This window comes from Macaca nemestrina, chromosome 12 (assembly GCF_043159975.1).
Source record: "Macaca nemestrina isolate mMacNem1 chromosome 12, mMacNem.hap1, whole genome shotgun sequence".
Classification (NCBI taxonomy): Eukaryota; Metazoa; Chordata; class Mammalia; order Primates; family Cercopithecidae; genus Macaca; species Macaca nemestrina.
The window spans coordinates 23761151-23785454 of NC_092136.1; the positions used below are offsets into that span (position 1 = coordinate 23761151).

A 24304-nucleotide genomic window follows, 5' to 3' on the forward strand; every position below is an offset into this window, starting at 1 on the left:
TGGCACAGATTTGTAATTGATCGCCCTTGGAAATGCCTGTTTATCTAGAGTGTTGTGTACCATGAGAGAGACTGTTGGAAGTTAATGTACTTCCAAGACTTCAGAGATTGGCCAAACATGAATGACAAGGGAGCCACTCTAACTAGGAGGCCTGTATTATTCTATGATGATAAGCTCTACACCAGGAGAAGCATGTATTTAATTAACCATGTCTAAACATTGTGACATTATTATTTTAATATCCTGGATAGGCTAGCAGCAACAGAAAGTTCAGATGGTGCAATAAAAATTTCTCTGCTAGCTTGTCAGATCCTGGATTCCCTTGATTGTAGCTTCCAGATAAGCAGATCAACTTTGATATCCTGATGCACCAAAACTGTAGGAGCAGAAAGAAAACTTCACTTTGCTCTCTGAAGAGTTGCTAAAAATTAACTGCCAAAAGCCAAATTAATAAGAGAAAAGGCTTACAAATTTTATTAATATGCATGGGGACAGAACATAGAGTAATTATTCCCAATCCCTAATGGGGCACAGAAGCTTATATAAGTCATTTTTTATAAGAGATAGAGGAGATGGGACATATAGACGATTAGGGAGAATGAAGGGACCAGGGAGACATAAATTAATTTGTAAATAAATTACTTTGGAATTTTAATGAGCCCCAGAGGCAGATATTATCTTGTTAAAAATTTCATCTGGCTATGGTTCCACTCTTTACTCCTCTTTTCTGAAATAATGAGATTTCTGGAAGGGGATAGAAGGCAATAGTGTTTCTTTTGGTAAGAAGCTTTCTTGGTCAGATTAGGAAATTCCAGAGAGAGTCTCTCCCTGCCATGAAGAGGAAGGAACAAAACAAGATTAGATGGACCTTGATTCTGAGACTTATTTCTGAGGCCTTTTAATTTTCAAAAGTGCTCGCCAAGCCCAAGAGCCATATTTTGGGGAATCATTTTGTGTTCCCCAACATTCCCCTATCTGAAACTTCCCTGGAAATTTGACACACTAAAGACTTAGTTGGTGGCTATGGAGAGAAAAATGGGGTTAATAGCTGAGTGATGAAGGATCTCATTAAACCATTTCTTATTTAACAATGATTCTTATAAGATATTAACATCTCATATAAGCCTAATATGCCTCTCTTAGAGCTCCATGGGCTCTTTTTGAAATGTCCAGCAGTAATTTGAGGTCAGAAAGACTTAATTTAGAATTTGAAATTTGAGGCTGGATGTGGCTCACACATGTAATCTCAGTACTTTGGGATACCGAGGTAGGAGGATCACGGGAAAGAAGGAATTCAAGACCAGCCTGGCCACAAAGTGAGAGTCAAGACTTGCTCTCTATAAAAAATTGTTTTTTAAAACATTGGCCGGGTATGGTGGTGTGTGCCTGTAGTCCCAGCTACTTGGGAGGCTGAGGTGGGAGGATCACTTGAGCCCAGCAGTTTAAGGCTACAGTGAGCTAAGGTTGTGCCATTGTACTCCAGCCTGGGGGAAAGAGCAAGATCCTGTCTCAAAAAAACAAACAAACAAAAAAAGGCCCAGGCATGGTGGCTCATGCCTGTAATCCCAGCACTTTGGGAGGCTGAGGCGGGCGGGTCATGAGGTCAGGAGATCAAGACCATCCTGCCTAACACACGGTGAAACCCCATCACTGCTAAAAAATACAAAAAATTAGCCAGGTGTGGTGGCGGGCAACTGTAGTCCCAGCTGCTCAGGAGGCAGAGGCAGGAGGATGGCATGAACCCGGGAAGCAGAGCTTGCAGTGAGCCGAGATCGTGCCACTGCATTCCAGCCTGGGCGACAGAGCAAGACTCCGTCTCACAGAAAGAAAAAAAAAAAAAAAGGAATTTGATTTCGGGAAAGTTTATCAAATATCGATATTTTAAAACTTTTGATAGTAAAATAGGGTCACAGATCACTGTAAAATAATAGTGATTCATTCAGCCAAATTGATCAAAGATTTTCGAAAGCAAAACAAACAAAACTAACAATTTTACTCTTTGATAGAGAATAACTTTGGTTTTCTCAAAAATCAAATGACCTAATTAAGGTAGTATGAAAGGCCAGGTATGGTGGCTCATGCCGGTAACCCCAACAATGTGGGAGGCCAAGGCAGGAGGATTACCTGAGTCCAGTAGTTTGAGACTAACCTGGGTAACATGGCAAAACCCCATCTCTACAAAAAAAAAATTGCCAGGTGTGGTGGCACATACCTATAGACCCAAATACCAAGAAGGCTGAGGCAGGAGGATTGCTTGAGCCCAAAGGTTTGGGTTGAGGTTGCAATGACATTATCATACCACTGAACTTTAACCTGGGCAATAAAGTGAGACTTTGTTTTTTAAAAAAAAAAAAAAAAAAAAAAGGCAAACTCTCCTGTTTTATTTTTGCAGTTTACTCCAAAGATGAACAAGTATTTTACTATTTCATATTAATACTGCACAAAATTTTTATTTAAAAAAATCACATTCTACCTTTGCATCAGTGTGTTATTAATATTAAATGTAATTCTAACAAAATCTTATAAACAAATTCATGCGCCGGGCGCGGTGGCTCAAGCCTGTAATCCCAGCACTTTGGGAGGCCGAGACAGGCAGATCACGAGGTCAGGAGATCGAGACCATCCTGGCTAACACGGTGAAACCCCGTCTCTACTAAAAAATACAAAAAACTAGCCAGGCGAGGTGGCGGGCGTCTGTGTTCCCAGCTACTCGGGAGGCTGAGGCAGGATAATGGCGTAAACCCGGAAGGCAGAGCTTGCAGTGAGCTGAGATCTGGCCACTGCACTCCAGCCCGGGCGACAGAGCCAGACTCCTTCTCAAAAAAAAAAAAAAAAAAAAAAATTCATGCAATCTCAGTCACTTTTTTACCACATATGATAAAATTTTTATAACCCTTTCCTATCTTCTTATAATTTTTTATTCCCTTTCTATATCCATTCAGTTTTATCTATCATTCATTTTCTCTTCCTTCAATTTAAAACAATCTTTAAATAATCTCTAAACTAGACAAAATAATTTTTCCTTTAACAAAAATAACATTATTTGTTTTATAACCATCCTAATGAAAAACACGTCTTACTTTTCTTTCATACTTTGTGGGCAAAATTTTTTCTCTTATATCCAGTAGTTTTCATTACATATATTCACTGCAGTCTTAAACATCACTGTAATTTCCAGTGAAAAACCTAGGAGGCAAGCAATTTTAATTGTTATGTATCAAGAGTCCTGGAGAAAGGCACAGCTATTAAGACAATCCTCAGAGAATCTAATCCTTTTCAGCATGGCCAGGAGGCACACCTGGGCCAGAGGGGAGGTATTGGGCTTGGAGTCATTTCCCTTAAGCCCTGCTCCTCCAGGACCACCCCAATCTTCCTATCCAGCTTCAGTCTTTCACTTGCCCATTCCTAGAAATACTTGCCTTAAACATGCCCCAGTCTCATTCTTACCCCTCCAACAAATGCCCAATGAATTTGGGCCCAGTAAGGTCTAGGTCTCCTTCTCCCATATCATTTCCCCCCTCTGAAAAGGTACATCTAACAGCTGTTAGAATATGGAAGATGACCAATTTTAGCTGATTCCTGCTGACAGGGGACATTGTTTTGGGGGATAACAACAGTCAGATTCCTACAGCAGGGGTCTATCTAAGGATTCCCAGCAAAGGGGAGCCATCAACCAAGGCTCCGGTTGCCTGACCATTTAGAGTTTGATGACTTCTAGGCATGAGAGAAAAAAAAATGTAATAAGGTTAAGCATGCATGGGTTAAACATGTGTATTATACAAGGAAAAAAGTTAATGTCATAGATTCAGAGACAAGAAGAAAAATACACTAACAACCACATTGTATCCTGAGCTTTCCACCTTGTTGAAAAAAATTAAATCTTGTATGGGAGCAGTTAAACTTTAGAAGAGAGATAAGTGTTCTTGCCATATCTTTAGCAGTTAACGGTGCACCCTGGGAATTCTGAGGTTTGTGGGCTTGCCTGGTGCCCATTAAAGCTTCTTTTTTTTTTGTTTTGTTTTGTTTTTCCTGTATTTCCTCTCTTTTTCTTGGGCCTCCCTGTCTCTATTACAAAAGACAGAGGTGGCCAGTTTCAGGAGGTGTTCTCCAGTGTACTGTCTGGGCCCATTTCTGCAACTCCCTCCTGATGTCAGGAACTGCCTGATTAATAAATTTATCCTGTAGGATTTGTTGTCCCTCGACTGAATCAGGAGATAGAGAGGTATGCTTTACCAAGACCTCTCTTAGCCTCTCCAGGAAGGCAGTGGAATTTTCATCAAATCCCTGGTCGATCATGGACAATTTAGTATAACTGAGAGGCTTGGTCTTAGTCCTATGTAAGCCCTCCATTATGCATACCTGAAAATGTCTCCTCTTCCAATCTTCCATCTCATCACTGGGATCCCATTTAGGGTCATGCACTGCTACTGCTTCTTTTCCAGTTAGATAATGTTTACCCCCTTCCCCGACACTATATGTGACACAAAGCTCATCCCCAAATCTCTCTGCTGCTTTCAGGGCAGCCTGTTTCTCAGTGACCAGCAGGGTCTGATTCAAAAGTAACATAACATCTCTCAAGGAGAGTTCAAATATTTGAGTGAAATTCTGGAAAGCATCTATATCTCTATCAGGGTCATCTGATAATTTGCCATGATCCTCCTTAATTTGCTTTAAGTCCTGTATGGAGAAGGGGACCTGGACCTTACTGGGCCCAAATTCATTGGGCACTCACTGGAGGGGAAATAATGAGACTGGGGCTTAAGGCGAGTATTTCTAGGAGGGGGAAAGTGACAGGCTGAAGCTGGATAGGAAGGTCAAGGTGGACCTCGAGGAGCAGGGCTTGAGGGAGCTGGCTCCTCTGCTGGGGGTACCCCTGGGACATGAGTCTTTAATCCTCTGGGCTTGCCCCTTGCAGCCTTCCCTGAGATGGCAAACAGGACGGCTGGATCAATCCTATGTTGTCGGCAAAGGTCTCAATTACCTTGCAAGGTAAGGCACATATGGGGCCTCAGACCATCTGTCCTCACAGCTACAGAAAAGTTCCAACTGCTGGACGGTGTCAAAATGAATGCTTCCTTCCTGAGGTCAAGCCAGTCCTCCCTGTAAATCACAATTTGGCCAAACTCTTGTGCAGAAGCCAATGAGGCGCTTTTCCTCCAGATTCTGAGAATCAAAGCAGTCCCCATGGTTCAGGATCTACTCTATTTAAGTTAAAGCCGGGGGTGCTAAAGAGAACTGGTTGCCCATTCTGAAAGACAGGGAATTCTTTCAGCTAACACTCAGCGTGTGATGGAGAGAGAAAGCAAGCATCCTCTCTTCACTTTCTATCCCTTATCCCTGAGCCCTAGTGACCTTGGCAGGTGCCAGCCATAGGTACTAATGCAATATGTACCCATGAAGCAGGGAAAACTTGGATAATAGGAATTAACCACCCTCACCTATGCCTCCATTTCTCCCTGCTGTTGGCAAATCTTGAGTTCTCTGGGCCTGTTTATTCCATGAAGTACGGGCTCCTTCCATGGGATGGGGTTGAGTCAGCAGGAATTGGCCTTGCCCACTTACATTGTGCCTGTTTCCTGGCTTTGGATACCTCAGATCTGGTTTTTTCTTTCTAGGACTTCAGCCTGAAGCTTGGAATCAAATTTGGGACTGAAAAGATATTTTAGAGGCTGTTTTTATCTCTTTAGAGTGTCTCAAATGTCCCCTACTATATTTGCATTTCTCAGCCAGCAGGGGTTGTGCCTCTTCCTCTACTAACTTACCAATCAGAAACACAGCTGGCAGTGGGGAGCCCTCTCACTTAGAAAAGAAAAAAAATAAAAAAGAAAAACAGTTTAAGGGGCAAAATGGGAAGATCTTGGGGAAGAATCCTTCACTTAACGCAGGTGGAGTGTGGATTCCTCTAATCCTTCCCCACAGTTCAAACTGGATTAAATTCCTCGGCCAGGGCAGAAATCTTCTGTTGGAGTGGCAGGTGAGAAGTGCCCGTCCACTGGCCACTCATGGCCGTTGGACTAGGCCTTTGCCTGCTGTGGGCATGCCCAGGTGCCAGAGCTGGGAAGGTAAAGGGCAGGAGGAGATACCCTGAGCTATGTGTGCCTGTGACTGTCCAGGTGAAGGCATACATGGCATCTATAGGAAAAATTAGTCTGATTTGCACCTTTGGCAGCTGAACCAAATGCTCATTTTATTGCCACAGCCTGTAGCAAACCTTTTAACATAAAGAGATAATAGCTGTTTTAAATCGTGTGAGGGAGAAAAAGAGGCAAAATCTGGGGGTTTTGACTGGCCTGGTTTTAGGGCAGGGTTTTTAAAAACTCTTTGAAGGGAAACAGAGCCTCTTACTCAGAGGAAAGAGAGAAAGGTGGCAGGGTCTTGGAAAAGAGGCAGACCTGACAGTTTCACATTCACTCACACTCACTTTCCACAATCCTGGACGAGCCACCAGTTGAAATGGGAAAAGTTCCCTTTTCACCATTGCAGGGCATGCAATGGGGATGTGGCTCACTTCTTCAGCACCCTGCTGCTCAGACCTCTAGGGGAGTATACAGATGGGCAGGCTATAGGACTCCAACCCCACAGCAGTGTCTAGGGTGAACATTTACAGCTGAAGCCTCAGTGGGCATGTGTTACAGAGCACACTTTTAGTTTAGCTGTCCACAGGCAGCTTGTGTTAGTCAGTCAACTGGACCCCTGTCTTATATCAAGGACAGTGGACTTTCTGTACCCCAAGATTTTTGCCTTGGTGTACCAGAAGAATCAGATCACACATGGGTTTGGAGAATAAGTGCAAGGTTTTATCGAGTGGAAGTAGCTCTCAGCAGATGGGGGAGCCAAAAGGGAGATAGTTTTTCCGTGGAGTCAGGCTGCTCAGGCTCCTCTGACTGCCCTGGCCAAACTCCACTTCCTTCCCCTGGTCGATGGCCTGCTGGCATGTCAGCATCTGTCATGTGCTTTTCTGCCTGTGTGCTCCCCTTGATGTCTTCTCACCGTCCAGCTGCTTGTGTCTTCTTCTGCCGATGTGTTCCTCTCGACGTCCAGCCACTTGTGCATCTGCCCATTAGGGTCTTGGGGTTTCCATGGGCACAAGATGGGGGCATGATAGGCCAGGGTGGTCTTGGGAAATGCAACATTTGGGTGCAAAGGCAGGCGTGCCTGTCCTCAGCTAGGTCCATGGGCATAACCCTGGGTGTGGAGCCCTAGACAGAGACCCACCCTTCTCCTCCCAGTACTTCCCTGCCCCCATTCTGCATCAATACCAGGTACCCCCCAAAACAAAAAGATTAGGTCATTCAATGCAAACGAGAGCAGAGGTTTAGAACTGAGGAAAACCTTGACATTGTTTTGGGAGCTCCATGAGGAAAACAAAACCCTAAAAAGGAGATTTGTGGTACCTTTTTTCACTTTCCTCAAAAAGTCTCAGAGTCCCTATACATTTCTTCCAGATCTATTTATGTTGAATTGAAGGTGGAAAAGAGAAAAGAGAAGTGGAAGGAAATGAAAGAACAAGTCTTAGAAGAGCTAATTTAGAGATTTTAAATTTCCCAGAAAGGCCAATGACTTTTACACTTTTCTCAGCAAAAATTATGCCAACAAAAAAAGAAGCAAACAGAAGGAACAAATATATAATTAAAAAGTGGCTGTAGTTGACTTAAAAAAAAATCCCAGAAACAGGACCCGGAAGAAAAAAAACAGAAAGGTTCATATACATATATGTATATATGGACCTTTCTGTTTATATATATACACACACACACATATATATAACACACACATATATATATGTAGCCTGAATATCATCTTTTCATTAAGCTGACTTCTAACCATAGCTGACTTCTTATAATTTTTTTTCCAAATCTAGATTTTATCCAGGAAAAAAATCCAATATGCTTGGCTTTTGAACTTTTTACCAAATGTATCGTCCAAAGGACTCATCAAAACAAAAAAGCCTTAACTAAGGTTATACCTTAACCAAGAATGCACAAGCCTCTTCAAAGAGGTGCCAAGGAGTCCTCTCAACATCCAGAACCACTCAAAGACACGCCAAAGAAACGAAAGTTTTGCTAGCCACAACTGGGATACAATACACACTTTTGTCTTGTCTGGACATGTTCTCTAGAATCTTAGCTTCTCAGCTGATCTTCTCCACACAGACACTGACCATGTGCCCTGTAGATGAAAGACTAAAAGAGATAGTTGATAACACAGGAAATGAAAAGAAAGGGAAAGGATCGATAACAAATAGATATCCCAAAAAGTCAAGAGTCACACAAATATATCTGACCAATGTTTTACTCAGTCTTTCTTTTGCTGAGTTAAAGGACTTACATCTGCAGAGACTGTTTCCCTGAACAGGAATCAAACCTGAGCCTTGGCAGTGAAAGTGCAAATCCCAGCCACTAGACCACAGGGTGGAGTGCCTTATTTTTCAAATTCCACAGGGAATCAAGGGAGGTAGTTTGAGCATAGAAGGGATTTTAACTTGTTTTTAGGTCAGAGTCTGCTCTTTTATTATATTGAGATAATTTCTAAGTCTAGTCATGACACTATTAAGCATCTTTTTAAAAGTTATTTGATCTTTCCATAAATACAAATAAGGCAATTGTTTAAAATGAGAGATCAAGAAAATATTTTTTAAATATAGAAGCCATTCAAATTTAAAACATCGCTCTTTTGGCCACTGACAACCAGAATTTCCAATGGCGTACATATTCTAATAGTAACTTAATTCAATAAGCCTCTTCATTGAACCTGGGAAATAATTTTAAGGTTTACAATAAGTTTTCACCATATGAGCAAGAGGGTGCAGAGGGTGTCAGTGGTATGGGATGAGTAGAGCTAGGAGGGGTAGGTGACACAGGATAATGAAAAATAGATAAAGGCATATTTGATTCAGGATTTCTTTTCTTTTTAGAAGCTTGTGATCCCCCCCCCCCCAAGTTTTTAATTTGGCATCTATATCTCTTACAGTTTCTCGTTCAGATTCTTAGAGTCTTTTAGATACCTCAAGATAACAAATTAAAGTAGAAGTTCCTTTCAGGCTGTTTAATCTTTCCATTTAGCTACTCAAATTGTCCAGGAAGGAAAACAAGTTTTGGGAAATCAAAAGATCCCAGTTCATCACTGTCATTACAGAACACTTCTACTGATGTTGGTCCATCGAGAAAGAAATTTACAAGATGAAGTACTATAATTTTTGTGCATGAAACCAGCAGAGGTTCCAGAAGAGGGTGACTCAGCACCTATACCCTTAGAAATAAAGTCCCCATGAGTACTCCCCAAAAGGGGAAAAATCCCTTTTTTCGTTACCTGGCAACAAAGGACCCTCAATAAAGGCCCGACTCTAACAAAAGTGGGAGGTGAGGGAAATAAGAGGACTCACCAACAAGGTGTAGGGCATCTGGGAGGCGACGAAACACAAGAGGTTCTTGCAGGTTCTGTGCTCAAGTCTGCAGTCGCACTGGAACACAGAAAAGGAGAATCACTTTTTATCCCACTCAATTTGAACACCATATAGTGTCGACCAAGAAAAGGCAAAAGACCAAACTGTAAAGCAGTAAGTCAAGGTGTTTATTGGGGTCTTAAGAATTACAATTTGTGAGACACAGATTTGACTAGATGCTAAATTGTGTTCCAAAGAGATGGACAGCAGTAGGGGGTTTTAAAAAGGAAGCTAAAAGTGATGACACAAGTTGCTTTGAAAGAATTATCATTGTTGAAGGCAGCTAGCTTTGTACATGTGTCCATATTTCATGGGTTGTTTCTGTTCAGGAGTTGCAGTGCTGGTGAAATTCAGCTATTTTCTGGGATGTTGTGGTTGTAGTGGCTTGGCCGAGCTCAAAAGTTCAAGGCAATTTCCTGTGTTTTTGTGTTTGTTTGTTTTGTTTTGTTTTGTTTTTGCAACGTTGCAGGCCTTGTAGGTAGTCCTTTTTAGAATGGCTTTCCTATTCCATTTTAGAGCTCTCAACCAGAGTGATGCCATTTTGTATGTCACATTTTTACATTTGACTCCACTGCTCTCATCCATAAATTCTAGCAATTTTGTCCTCTGTATATTCTCTACTCTGATTTCTCACCGCAACAAAACGTGTGGGCTTTATTTGAATTCTTCCCCTCTGCCTTGTGGCCTGGAAACTGCTTCTATACAGTAAGTTTGTGTAATCACAGGGTTTGTTAATGTTCTCTCAGGTATCGAGTTTTGTGCTGCCTGCTTTCCATTGTCTGAAAACCCTTGTTTTGTATATTTGATCTGATTTTCTAATTGTTTTTCACAGGAAGATAAATCCAGTCCTTGTTAACTCCATTATGTCCTGAAGTGAATGTCTTTAATTTACTCATTTACTTTATGTACTTCGTGAAAGTCTTACCTACACTAAAATGTAAGCTTAATGAGGGCTCAAACACCTATGATGGATTTATTTGGTGAGGTATGCCAATCATCTAGAATAGTTTCTGGTATGTAGTAAATGTTAAAAGTAGTTGTTGGATGAATAAGCAAATGAATAAATTAGTATCATTTGACAGTATGTGTTCTCATTCTTTATAGTATATTATTTTCATTTTTCAGAGAAAACACTGGTCCAAATGAAAATTTTTATCTACTTGACTAGTTTCCATATAGCCAACATTTTGCCACTGTTTAGCAAACTTACATAAGTTAATACTTGGAAAGTTTTAAAAATTATTTAACCTTGATGATGATATTTATGATGATAAAGAGGTATAATGAAAAACCAACTCTTTTCTCTTTGCCATGCTTACATCTGATACTTCCAGAATACTTTCTTTCTGATACCAGATGTAAGGGATTTTTTCCCACAGCAAGCAATTCTCCAATTCTCTGGGAACACAAGCTATATGTCCTATAGTTCAATTCAATTCCAACACTATCTACCTGGAGTTAGTGCAGATCTCACAGATTAAGGACTTCACAATACTGTCCTCCACTCTCACTTCAGATGTGAGTCATAAGTCCAGGTCACTACTTGTGCTTCTGACAAACCAGGTATAAATCAGACTTTTATACCCTCCTTAGTATCAGTTGTTTGTTAAAATGGTTCACAGAACTCAGAATTACAGTTTACTTACTAGATTCCTGGTTTATTACAAAGGATACAACTCAGAAATAGCCATATAGAAGAGATGCATAGGGCAAAGTATGGGGGAAGGGTGCAGAGATTCCATGCCCTCCCCAGACATGCCACCCTCCCAGTACTATGTGTTTGCCAAGCTGGATGCTCTCTGAAACCCATTTTTTGTGTTTGTTTGGAGGTTTCATTACTAGATATGATTAAATATCTCTGATCACTGGTGATCAACTCAACCTTCAGGTCCTCTCAGTCCCAGGAGGTCAGTGGTGGGACAAGAGTTGTAATCCTCTAATCACCTGAGTTGTAATCCTCTAATCACCTGATTGGTTCCCTGGCTGCCAGCCCCCATTCTCCAGGACCACCCAGCCACCAGTCATCTCATTAGCATACAAAAAGACTCATCACTGGAGATTTCAAATATTTTAGAAGTAGTGTGCCAGGAAACAAAATAAAGATACCTATTCTTTATTATATCACAATATCTCAAGAGGAAAAGGTAACAGAGTATTCCAAAATTTCAAGGGTTTCATAAAGATCTACAATTAGGTAATAGAACATTTAAGGTCAGCTTTCTTGTAGGAAGAGATAGACTTGAATATATATGCTTAAATAATTTTGAAACCTCTCCTCCCTTTATTTCCTACTCCCCTTCCACTTACAGCAGGCATTCGGCAGCCAGGAATCTCTATTAATATGAAAACTCAGCTGGAGAAAACTTAATCAAACAGTCAGTCAATTTTTAAATTAAAAAAATAATAAAACACCTCTAGCCTTAAAAATTACTGTCATTAATCAGTACTGGGAACAGCGGCAAATAATAAATGAACCTAGAACACCAATGGCAAAGAAAAAAGTTTATGACTCTGTTCAGAAAGACTTGTCCTGGAAAGGCCTCAACTGACAGGAAAAAAAAAAAAAAAGTGCTGTTTGCCTCAAGACTCGAAGAGGATTAAAAAAAAAAAAAAGTAGCAACAGAGATCATTAGGGGGAAAAATTGCCATCTTAAATACATTCCTACACATGTCAGAAACAAACTGACTTTTGAAAGCTATTACCTATTAATTGGAAAATCACAGAGCAGATGGAACCAATTAATCTACAATTACAGAATCACCACAATCCAAACAAAAATAATTAACTCATTTACAAGGTATAATTTTTTAGAAAACTCTTCCTAACATCTCTAAAATTGGGCAACAAATGCAACATTTCATAGGCATAGGAGACTTTAAGCCAACCCTGGGGGCTAAATTTCAGGACAAAAAGAGAGTTGAAGTGTGCAGTGTTTACTACTAAAGAAAAAATACAGAGATAATGTATGTGAAGACCATTTATTTTAGAATGCTTGCTTTATATTGACTGCACATGAGAGATTGTTTGAGGTGCTCATTATGCAACAGTGATCATCATCAAATATGGATCCTGCTATCATGAAGCCTGCAGTCTAGTGAGAGTCAAACAGCAAATCACTACCAATAATGTCAAATTGCCACTGACACTGTGAAGAAGAACTATATACTATATTATGAAACTGAAGGGTGAAGGTTTGCAAAAGTTAGGGAGGCTGATGAAAGCTTTCCCAAAGGTATCGTTTCAGGTTAAACACTTGGAATTATGAACAAGAAAGAAGGGCTAGGACAGGAAGGGCATTTTGACATATGGAACAGCCTATGCAAAGGCCTTATAGTAAAGGTAAATATTGCTACATGGGGGCCTTTAAAAGCCAGTGTGACCGAAATGCTGAAAGAAAGAGGAATTTTGCTTATAACTATAGTGTAAAGCTTTCTAAGACTTGCATAAAAAGTTTGATTTTGTTTTTCTATAAGCATTAGAAAATCATTGAAAGATTTCGGGGGCCATGGTATGCAGAGATTGAAGTGGTTGATTTATGCCTTACAAGAGAGCCCTAGCTGGAGTAAGGAAAATGGATTAAAGGGACTTCAGTAGTTGTGAATCGTATATTTTCTAGATCAGGATTTTCCACTTGACCATACTCCATTTTGAATTATGCCTTACCCTGTTTTCATAAGTCTTGCCTTCTCAAATAGATTTTCATCTATCTCAGGGCAGGTCATTTAACTTTTATTTCTTTCTTCTCCATATAGCTACCCATGAAGCTTTCAAGAAGCTGAGATTTACTCATGCTTAAAATAAAGTTCACAACATTTAGAATGATGCCCCAGGCTTTTTGTGATCCAACCAGATGTTATCTTTCTAGCTTTACCTTTACCTCTCTCTCTGTATCCATTGTGTTTCAATCTCATTAAACTACTTATTATTCCTGAGGTATAGCATGCTCTTCTTTCATATTTTTGTAAAATGTATTATTTAATCTCTCTTTCCAGGCTATCCTTGCTTTCTTCCCCACTACATAACATTTTACTTATTCATTATTTTTCTGTGTGAACACGTATTTGGTACTTCTCCATTCCTGCCCATTTGTCTTATATTTTTGCATAGCGCTTTGTATATACTACTGTATGCAGTTCTAACCCTACGATTTGATGTGAGTACCCTGGATCCTGAGATTTTGTGCTATTTATTTTTGTTATCTGAGAGCTCACCATTATGCCTAGCACATACTAGTGTTTCAACAAATATTGTTTGTATTATTTTGTTTATTTCCTTACCAAGTTCAATACTGGGCAGAGTGTTTAATGATGTCAACAAGCAGAAAGTTAGGGATCACAAAGAAATAAAGAAAACTTTTGAAAGCCTCTAAAAGCTGTGACAAGTTCAGGTAATAGCAAAGGCCCACAGGGTAAAAAGTACCGTATTTTCTAAATGACTGGCAAAATAGATAAAATATTGTAGCAGATGCTGCAAGAGTTATGAACTTTGTGGTCTAGGACAAAACACTCAAAAAGATATCCAGGAAAATAAATATTTGCTAGACTGATATAGAGTCTAACAAACGCATCTGTATAGACAGATGAACTCATCCATATAGAAAAATAATAAGAGGGGTTGTCAATATTAGCATTCATATACATCCCCGATTCAGAAATTTCCCAATTCCCCTGGAGCCCTTCTTAGACTGCTTTCTCCTATAACTGCAACCTGAACAATGTGGATTTCACTCTCTTTGGGGAGCTGACTATAGATGTCTCAATAACTATGTTTTTATAGGTATTTACTGCTTTATATTATGTGGAAAATCTGCCAGCTGGTACCCAGAGCCATCATCTCCTTCTTTATTTCTTGGCTATTAAAAAGAAAGAAAGATAATTTGTCAAACATTTAAATAAATTTATGGATAGAAAGGTAATAGAAAAATTTACCCTTTGGGTGTTTCCATCAGATTAAATATTAATGAATATTAGCTGTATGAACAATATATTCTCAGATATGATATTTTTATAGTATGATAGACAGAGCATTGATGATCTATTCCCTAAACAGACTACTTGCATTTACTAAATGTAATGTCTTGGGACAAATGGAGATAAAGAAAATGTTTCCAGGTATAATGGCATGAGATCTAAGTGTCTCATTTTTGTATTTTCAGAACACAGTAACCCCCAAACACAGAATCTCAAAAAAATAAGTTTCAAAGCTGAGTCATATTAATACTATATATGCCTTTGATAGATGTCATGAAAATGGCACTTTAGATTTGTGGATTTCCTCCCCAAAACACGTCACCTTCGTGTAATCATGATAAAAGCATCAGAAAAATACCAGTAAAGAAATAACCTACAAAATATCTGACCAGTACTTCTTAAAATTCTGAGGGTAACCAAAAACCAGTAAAGTCTGAAAAACTGTGACAGACAAAAGGAGCCTAAGGAGACTTGAGAGACAAATATAATGTAGTATCCTAGATGGTAGGCTGCAAGAGAAAGAAGACATTAGTCAAAAACTGAATGGGTGGCTGGGTGTGGTGGCTCATGCCTGTAATCCCAGCACTTTGGGAGGCTGAAGAGGGCAAATCATGAGGTGAGGAATTTGAGTCCAGCCTGACCAACATGGTGAAACCCCATCTCTACTAAAAATACAAAAATTAGCCAGGCGTGGTGGTACACACCTGTAATCCAAGCTACTCAGGAGACTGAGGCAGGAGAATTGCTTGAACCCAGGAGGTGGAGGTTGCAGTGAGCCGAGATGGCACCACTGCACTCCAGCCTGACCATCAGAGCAAAACTCCATCTCAAAAAGTAAATAAATAGGGAGGCTGAGGCAGGAGAATGGCATGAACCCCAGAGGTGGAGCTTGCAGTGAGCAGAGATTGTGCCACTGCACTCCAGGCTGAGTGACAGAGCAAGACTCTGTCTCAAAAATAATAATAATAATAATAATAAAATAAACAAATAAAAACTGAATGAGTGAATGAAATCTGAAGTATGGACTTCAGTTAACAATGTACCAATATTGGTTTATTAATCATAACCAATATGTCATACTAACATTTGATGATGATGATGAGGGAAACTGTGTATAGAGTATATGGACAATCTCCATACTATCTTTGCAATTTGTCTGTAAATATAAATTCTGTAAATATAGAACTGTTCTAAAATAAAAAGGTTATTGAGATTTTTTTTAAATGTTCAGATAAATTGAAATTCAGACAATAAAGATATACTTTTTTTATACGAGTATTCCCCATGCATCTGGGGTGTATTTATAGTAAAATAAAAAATGGGGGGTTGTTTACCTAAATTTCAAATGTAACTGGGGACAGTGTATTTTATGTGGCAATTGAACATCTGGAGTTGATGTCTTCCAAAATAATGGTTTTCCACAAGTTTCATTCCAATATTATTGTATCCAGAAAAAAATAAAAACAAAATTAGTTTCAATGCAACCTAAGCAGAGAAATGTGAACCTTCCTCCAGGAAGTGATAGCCTCCTACTAAAGGAGCTGTGGGAACTATCACCATTGTAAACCAAGGTAAGGTGTTGACGATGTTATACTGTTGAGGCTGGGGCGTGAAAACGAGAGTGCTTTTTGATATGAGCACACTCAGTTATGATTTAGGATTCAGTGTTGCATTGAGGACAGATGGAACTGCTTCTAATATTTGCTGGTGTAAACAAAAAAGTATCTGAGGTAGGTCTCAATAAATTTGGAAATTTATTTTGCCAAGGTTAAGGACATGCCCAGAAGAAAAGAACACAGATTTACAGAAACAGTCTAAAGTCTGTGGCTTTTCTCCAAAAATGATTTTGAGAACTTCAATATTTAAAGAAAGAAAGTGGGCTGATGGGAAAAGAGGGAGAATATGGTAATCTACGAGTTGCAAGAGAAAAGGAGTAGAGGAATTGTCACTTATGCTCAGTAAATCAGCATTTTACATAAGATAAGGTGAACTTAAAGTAGCTACCTGTGGAAATATTTAATCTTTATTTGGACTCTCTGCTTAGGAATAAAAGAAAAGGCAATTTCTTGCCTGACAGATTTCAGCGTATTTTTTTCCTTTCGGCATAGTGAATTGGGGTCCTGAGGTTTTATTTTCATTTAACATTGAGATAGTCTTTTAAAACTGGAATAAGAAAATGGTTTCCAGTCAAAGAAGTGGAGGCACCAAACTTCTTTTGAAGAGGAGAGATGAAGGGACCAGAAGGTCAAGGAGGTGGGCTGTTAGAAAAGATTTATTAAACAAGACTTAAGAACCTACCACTTGCAGCACTTTGGGAGTCCAAGGTGTGTGGATCACGAGGTCAGGAGATGGAGATCATCCTTGCTAACATGGTGAAATCCCCATCTCTACTAAAAATACAAAAAAATTAGATGGGCGTGGTGGTGGACGCCTGTAGTCCCAGCTGCTGGGGAGGCTGAGGCAGGAGAATAGTGTGAACCTGGGAGGCGGAGCTTGCAGCAAGCAGAGATCACGCTGCTGCATTCCAGCCTGGGTGACAGAGTGAGATTCCATTTCAAAAAAAAAAAAAAAAGAAAAGAAAAAAGAACCTACTTCCACTTGAACATGTTTCTCAGGGAATGCTTAAAATAATGGCTCCACAACTTTAATGTTGTCAACGAAAAGAGTTAAACTCTGTAAAATATTTGAAGAGATTTTTTCTGAGTCAAATATGAGTGACTCTGGCCCATGACACAGCCCTCAGGAGGTCCTGAGAACACGTGCCCAAGGTGGTCAGGGTGCAGCATCAGACATCAATCAAATATGTTTAAGAAATACATTGGTTTGGTCCAGAAAGGTGGGACAACTTAAAGGTTGGGGAAGTAGGGGTGTGGGGCTTCCAGTATCTAGGTAAATTTAAATATTTTCTGGTTGACAATTGTTTGAGTTTGTCTAAAGACCTGGGATCAATAGAAAGGAAATGTTCTGGTTAAGACAAAAGATTGTGGAGACCAAGGTTCTTTTTAATTAATTAATTAATTTATTTATTTATTTAGGTGTTTTTTTAAATTGTACTTTAAGTTCCAGGGTACAGATGCACAACGTGCAGGCTTCTTACATATGTATACATGTGCCTTGTTGGTTTGCTGCACCCATTAACTCGTCATTTACATTAGGTATTTCTCCTAATGCTATCCCTCCCCCCTCCCCCACCCCATGACAGGCCCTGGTGTGTGATGTTCCCTGCCCTCTGTCCAGGTGTTCTCATTGTTCAGTTCCCACCTATGAGTGAGAACATGCGGTGTTTGGTTTTCTGTCTTTGTGATAGTTTGCTCAGAATGGTTCTTTTGAAGTCTTATAGTGGCTTCCGTTAGAAAGACAATAGATGACAAATGTTTCCTATTCAGACCTTTAAAAAGTGCTAGACTCTTAGTTACTCTCCTCAGGATTAGGAGAGCCTGTAAGAAAAAGATCTAGTGAGCTTAATAGAGATTCATTACAGCTGCAAATTTTCCCCCACAAAGGATGACTTTGCAGGACCATTTCAAAATAAGGAAAAGAAACATGCTTTGGGGTAAAATATTTTGACTTTCTTCTTGGTCACATAATGTTATGCCAGAGTCAGATTGGAAGGTAAGTCATGATATATAGGCTTAAATAAAACCCATCTGATGAGAATATATGGTTTGTAGGGCATGACTCCCCAGACCACTTAGATAGGAATTTGGGCAAGATAAGAAAAAAACAAAATCAGATCTTAGTCCTAAATGTGCACCAAAAGTACCCAGAGATTTTGTTAAAATGCAAATTCTTATTCAGTATATCTAGAGTAGGACTTGAGATTGTGCTCCTGATATGAGAACCACACTTTTAGTGTAGACTGAACAGATAGTACCTTTAGTAAGATTTTAAGAAATACAGTTGTGCACCAGCATGCTGGAAAAGCTTGGAGTTGCCTATTTTCTGAAGGCTGGGGCTCATAGTGAGAGATGCCACATGAAATTGGTGTTTCTAATGTTGGAACCGAACTGTCGATTCCTTCCTGGGCAGGGGTCGCCGCGAAGGATCACCGACACGAGATTCACAGCAGAGAGTTATTTATTACTAGCGCGCTAGGGTCCCAAGCTCTAAGTTGGCCCTGGGACCCCGACTGCTTGTTACAGGCTGTTTATATAGGCAAACACAAGTTCAAACACAGCTTAGGGCGCGAAATTCAAACAAAGCTTTAGGCGCGTGGTAATTGGGTCTGTCTATGGCCTGAGCAAGGTGTCTTGTTCTAATTGGTTAGAGCAGGACCTTATGAGGTTTTTTCCTGGAGTTGTTGATTCCGGGAACTTCGAGGCAGGGTGGGACCCCCGGAATTGGCAGGGTGGGACCCCATGAGGTTGTTTCCCGGAATTGGCAGGGTGGGACCCTATCAGGCTGGGACCCTATTGAGGCAGGGTGGGACCCTATCCAGAGCCACCTGGTGTTAATTTTTTAAGTTCTTTTTTTATGAGGCCTAGTTTCTAAGTTTTATGCGGCCTAGTTTCACTAACATTACAGAGATGAAAAAATCTCATAATGGCAGACTACAATTGACAACACTGAATTGACATGGAAGCTAGAGTGAACATAGGGTTGGCTTTACCTGTAGGAATCTAGGATGATGGCTGATAGATAATAATGTTCCTATGAACAAAATGTATTGTTAACCCAACCATGGCATTGATTTGTGTAATAGAAAGAGAGCAGAGAGAGGGAGGAATGGAGAGAGAGAGAGAAAGAGAGAGAGAGAAGGAAGGAAGGAAGGAAAGAAAGGAAGGAAGGAAGGAAAGAGAGAAGAAAGAGAAAGAAGAAAAAGAAAGAAAGAAAGAAAGAAAGAAAGAAAGAAAGAAAGAAAGAAAGAAAGAAAGAAGGAAGGAAAGAGAAGAAAGAGAAAGGGAGGGAAGGAAGGAAGGAAGGAAGGAAAAGAGAGAAGGAAGGAAGGAGGGAAGGAAGGAAGGAGAAAGAGGGAAGGAAGGAAGGATGAAAGAAAGAAGAAAGAAAGAGAAAGAAAGAAAGAAAAAGAAAGAAAGAAAGAAAGAAAGAGAAACAGAAAGAAAAAATTGAGAACTCTAGTCAGCCACTGAATGAAAAATAACTCGCCCTAGCCCAGTTTCTAGATCTAAATCAGTTGAGCTCTAGAGCCTATTGATTCAAAGAGAAGCTGAGTGTAATTATGAAAAAGAATCCTGAAAATCTACTGCAAATGTATAAAAAATAGTTCCCTAATTCTTCTCTGAAGAGATCTAGGTCATTTATTGTGATTGGTGTATGTCCTAGAGAATAAATGATTATTGGGTTTTTTTCTTTCTTTGAACTTGCAGGTCAATAATATCAGCTATTGCTTTCAACCAGGGCTTGTTTCCAAATAGTCTTAAAATGTTCAAATTACTAATGAGGGCATCAAAGTTGGAGCGGAACTACGTTGTTTAGAAAATTTAAACCACTGCAGAAATGACTCGATACTCATACACCGACATTTCAGGACTCTACATTCATTTTAGGCAGGATGAGGGGCATAAGTTTGTGTGTGCAGCATGTTTAACATCACACATTTATATATATTCATGAACAAAAAAATAAAAATTAACACTTATTTGTCAAACCCAATTTATATTTTTCCAAGATAGAAACTTACGTTATTATCACTGTCTGTTGTGACAATTTATTTCTAAACAATTTTTGAAGACCTTGGAGGCTGAAATATTTCCTCATTATATGTAGTATGTACTTCTATTCATTCTTCCTTTGATTTTCCTCACTTTTCCCAGTGTCTGGACTTGATTATGCTAAATATTCAAATATAAAATAGTTTGAGGTTTTTTTCCTCTGAGTTCTACTAAATTACACAGATAATTTCTAGCAGTGAATAAATTTCTAGCAATGAATAAAACATTTGTGAAACTAAATGTAATTTTTTAAATAAATGGGGTTCTTTGGCTATGTGTGTTATTTTCATCTTTTTTCCTTTTTATTGAAGTATAGCATGCATAAATAAAAGGATACATATCCTGGTGTGCAGTACAATGGATTTCCAAAAAGGGATCACTCTCATGTAACAAGAAATATTAATATTGTCTGAATTAAGCAATATTAATATTTTGATACTATTTTAATATATTTTAAATTTTTCATTTTGAGATGCTTATTGTTGGTATATAAATTTAACATTGATTATTAATTTTGAAAAAAAATAGAGCATCATCTGCATCCCAGCAGTCACCCTCACTCCCCATCCGTGTCACCAGACACACAAGGGCAACTATTACTCTCATTTCAGCACATTTAAATAATGTTTCCTGATCTTCAATTGTATGTGAATGGAATTATGTATTATGTACTATGTTTGTATCCTGACTTCTTTTGCTCAACATATTGTTTTTGAAATCCACCCATGTTGCTGCATGTAATTGTAGTTTATTTACTTTCATTACTGGATTCCATTTCATTATAATCCTTTCCATTATTTATGGTTGTTTCCCTTTTTAGTCTATTACAAATAATGCTATGAACATAGTTGTGTAATATTTTGGTGAGTGTAAGTATGGAGTTCTTTTGGATATACACCAGGGAATGGAATTACTGTGCCCTAAATTGTGAGCTAATTCAGTTTTAGTATATACTGCCAAAGAGTTTTCTAAAGTGGCTCTTTCAATTTATACTCTCACCAGAAAAGTATGAAGATGCATACTAACATTTAGAATTGTCAAACTTATTTATTCATTTTAGTCTTTCTGGGAGTTTTAATTTGCATTTCCTTGATGGCATATAATGTTAAATATATTTTCCTAAGTTTACTGTACATTTGGATATTTTAAAAAATTAAATATCTGTGCAAGAATGTTGTCCTTTTTTTTTTGCTATTGATTTTTCATTTTCACATTTAGGTATAAAATTCTTTATACATCCTTAATATTGTTCTTTTAACAGATATATACATTAGAAATATTTTCTGTCATATTAGCTTACTTGTGACATGTTGCGGGAAGTCAGGGACTCCGAATGGAGAGACCAGCTGGAGTCAAGCTGGAGCTGCGGCAGAGGAACATAAATTGTGAAGATTTCATGGACATTTATCAGTTCCCAAATAATACTTCTATAATTTCTTATGCCTGTCTTTACTTTAATCTCTTAATCCTGTTATCTTCGTAAGCTGAGGATGTATGTCACCTCAGGACCACTGTGATAATTGTGTTAACTGTACACACTGATTATAAAATGTGTGTTTGAACAAGATGAAATCAGTGCACCTTGAGAAAGAACAGAATAACAGCAATTTGGGGGGGGAACATTGAAGACAACCATAAGGTCTGACTGCCTACAGAGTTGGGCAAAAAGAGACATATTTTTCTTCTTACAGAGAGCCTATAAATGGACATACAAATAGTGAAGATATTGCTAAACTCTTTTCCTAGAAAGGAATATTAATATTAATACCCTGGGGAAGGAATGCATTCCTCGGGGGAGGTCTATAAACAGCTGCTCTGGGAATGTTTGTCCTATGCGGTTGAGATAAGGACTGAGATACGCCCTGGTCTCCTGCAGTACCCTCAGGCTTACTAGGGTGGGGAAAAACTCCACCCTCATAAATTTGTGGTCAGACTGGTTCTCTGCTCTCAAGCCCTGTTTTCTGTTGTTTAAGATGTTTTTCAAGACAATACATGCACTGCTGAACATAGACTTTTATCAGTAGTTCTGCTTTTGCCCTTTGTCCTGCTCCCTCAGAAGCATGTGATCTTTGTTAGACCCTTATTAGTATTTTTGCTTTTTGCCCTTTGAAGCATGTGATCTTTGTACATACTCCCTGTTCTTACACCCCCTCCCCTTTAGAAACCCTTAATAAAAACTTGCTGGTCTGAGACTCAGGTGGGCATCATGGTCCTACCAAAATGTGATGTCACTCTGGCAGCCCAGCTGTAAAATTCTTCTCTTTGTACTGTCTCTCTTTATTTATCACCCAGCTGACACTTACGGAAAATAGAAAGAACCTATGTTGAAATATTGGGGGCAGGTTCCCCCAATAGTGACACTCTTAATTATGTCTTTAAATTCATTTTAACTTTAGTATACACCTCTTTATCAAGTTTTCTCTTTAAATGAATATTTTCTGTTCTTATTAAAAAAAAATCTGACTATCTTAAAATAGTAAGGGTATTTTTATATTTTTCTAAAAGCTTTATTATTTTTTCCACATTTAGATCTACAAATCACCTATAGTTGATTTTTTTTTTTTTTTTTTGAGATGCAGTCTCGTTCTTGTCACCCAGGCTAGAGGGCAATCACACAATATCGGCTCACTGCAACCTCTGTCTCCCAGGTTCAAGTGATTCTCCTGCCTCAGCCTCCCAAGTAGCTGGGATTACAGGCGTTCACCACTACACTCAGCTAATTTTTGTATTTTTAGTAGAGACAGGGTTTCACCATGTTTGCCAGGCTGGTCTCGAACTCCTGACCTCAGATGACCTGCTTACCTTGGCCTCCCAAAGTGCTGGGATTACAGACATGAGTCACTGCACCCAGTCAGTTGATTCTAATATATAGTGTAAGGAATGAGATAAGATTAATTATTTTTCCATGTGAATATTTATTAAAACTTACACCATTTATTGAAGATACAATTTTTTCCCCACTGAATTGCAGAGTTTCCTGCAATAAATAAAGAGATCACTGACATCTAAGTAAGTCCAGTTCTAGATTTTCTCCAGTTACTTTGGTCAATGTGCTTCTCTGTATGTCAACACCACACTATTTTAATTCTTACTATAGCATTATGTAAAGTGGACATTGATATGATAGTCCTCTGACTTCATTATTCAATATGGCCTTAGTTATTCTGTGACCTTTGCATAAATTTCTGTACAACTTTTAGATTCAGAGTCTTAATTTTCACACACACACACGTATTGCACACATGCACACATATACAGACACACAAATCTGGTTATTTTATTTGAAAGGCATTTTAATCTACAGATAAATTTGGAGAGAATTTATGTCTTTAAAATATTGAGTCCTTCTATCCATGCACATTAAATGTTTCTTCATCTTTAAAATTAACTTTATTGTGATATAATTTACACAATAAACTCCTTCCATTTAAAGTGTTCAGTTTGCTAAAGTTGACAGATGTATATACTCATAAAACCATCACCACACTCAAGACACATAAAATTTCCTTCAGCTTCTAAAGATCCCCATATTTCTTTGTGGTTCATTCCTCCCTCAGCTTTTAGCTGCAGGCAAAACTGATCTGTTTCTTATCACAAGACATTATTGTGTATTTGCTACATATCTGGCTTCTTTCACTCAGTATAATGATTTTGAGATTCATCTATGTTACTGTGTTTATCAATAGTTAATTCCTTTATATTTCCTCTATTGTATAGATATAATATCGTTTATCAATTCAATTGTGGTTGTTTCCAATTTGGGGCTCCTGTAAATAAAGCATTTCTTTTAGGTAAATACATAGTAGACTCTGTAGGTCATGTGATAGGTATATATTTGTGTTTTTATAATATCAGTAAATAGTTTTCCAAAGTGGTTATACCATTTTACATTCCAGAGGAATGTGAGAACTTCTTTACTATTTCAGAAACTTGCTAATAACTTTAAACAAGCAAGTTTTATGCTTTACCTGTAAAATTATATTTGTAAAATTCATGTTGTTTCCTTACTACTGTATAATCTCCCCACTATCTAAGCAATTCCTATTTCACTTAATCCTCACAAAATATTCTGATGTAGATGTTATTCCATTTTTATGTTTTATGAAACTCATGTATGCAGTTAAGCTGAGTACCTAAATTTTTGCAGCTAGAGAGTGGTGGAATTGGAGTTTGAATTCATGTATGACTGCTAGTCTTTGGGATCTTTTATTAAACCATG

General features: G+C 38.6%; 1 long non-coding RNA gene across 5 annotated transcripts in view; it reads right to left on the reverse strand.

Annotated features, from left to right (window-relative positions):
- Positions 1-213: 213 nt before the first annotated feature.
- Positions 214-24304, reverse strand: part of LOC105471590 (uncharacterized) — a 73567-nt gene continuing 49476 nt past the window's right edge. For 2 of the 5 annotated variants that reach the window (XR_011610655.1, XR_011610653.1), the window contains 6 exons: positions 21386-21448; positions 20055-20205; positions 16712-16803; positions 9383-9460; positions 3081-3186; positions 214-376 (listed from right to left, as the gene is read on the reverse strand). This is a non-coding gene — a long non-coding RNA (uncharacterized lncRNA). Of the gene's footprint in view, positions 377-666; positions 829-3080; positions 3187-9382; positions 9461-16711; positions 16804-20054; positions 20206-21385; positions 21449-24304 lie in introns of those variants that run through there. The other 3 variants (XR_011610654.1, XR_981236.2, XR_981237.2) reach the window with 3 other exon arrangements.